Source organism: Eriocheir sinensis, chromosome 29, assembly GCF_024679095.1.
Source record: "Eriocheir sinensis breed Jianghai 21 chromosome 29, ASM2467909v1, whole genome shotgun sequence".
Classification (NCBI taxonomy): domain Eukaryota; kingdom Metazoa; phylum Arthropoda; class Malacostraca; order Decapoda; family Varunidae; genus Eriocheir; species Eriocheir sinensis.
Genome location: NC_066537.1, coordinates 4,561,219 through 4,562,014, shown reverse-complemented (window position 1 = coordinate 4,562,014; position 796 = coordinate 4,561,219).

Here is a 796-nt window from a genome sequence, read left to right as displayed (position 1 = left end):
GCCTATTTGAAAAGCCTCTCGTGTAAGCTCCTGGGATTTTCGTGTATATACAGAAACGTCACCAATAGACTAAACAATAAGGACATGTAGACAAAACAAATGACAGTCGTGTAGGTCTATAAGAAAGATCCTAATCCCGTATTCTTCAACGTCTTTATACCTTATGCAGTTCGCCTATTTGAAAAGCCTCTCGTATAAGTTTCTGGGATTTTCGTGTATATACAGAAACATCACCAATAGACTAGACAATAAAGGACATGTAGACAAAACAAATGACAGTCGTGTATAAGGAAGATCCCTGTTTGAAAAGCCTCTCGTATAAGTTGCTGCCGGGGTGTTCATGGACTGTCTAGTGATGCCGGTGATAGTTTGATACGCCCCCAACACCTTGAACGGGAAAAGACACCCATCAACACCCGGTTAGTCTTCTCTGTGGCCTTGGGAAATGGTCGTCATGGGAGCCTGACACGTTTAAGAATATAGATCATGTTACGCAGATGGCTGGCTGGCTGCTGTGCGTGCGGAGAAATTCAAAAGTGGACGTCAAATAAGTTAGTAAATTCGATATAATTATGTGGAGGTTTATGTGAAAGCTGAACACTGTATTATTAGTATTAGTATTAGTATTAGCATTATCAGGTAGCCTTATAGATGTTGACTGGCTATTAGGACCAAGGTTTACATTACCACTACTACTATTACTACTATTACTACTACCACTACTACTTCTACTATCACTACTAATATTAATACTAATACCAATACCAATATTAATACTAAAAGTTATATTAATACC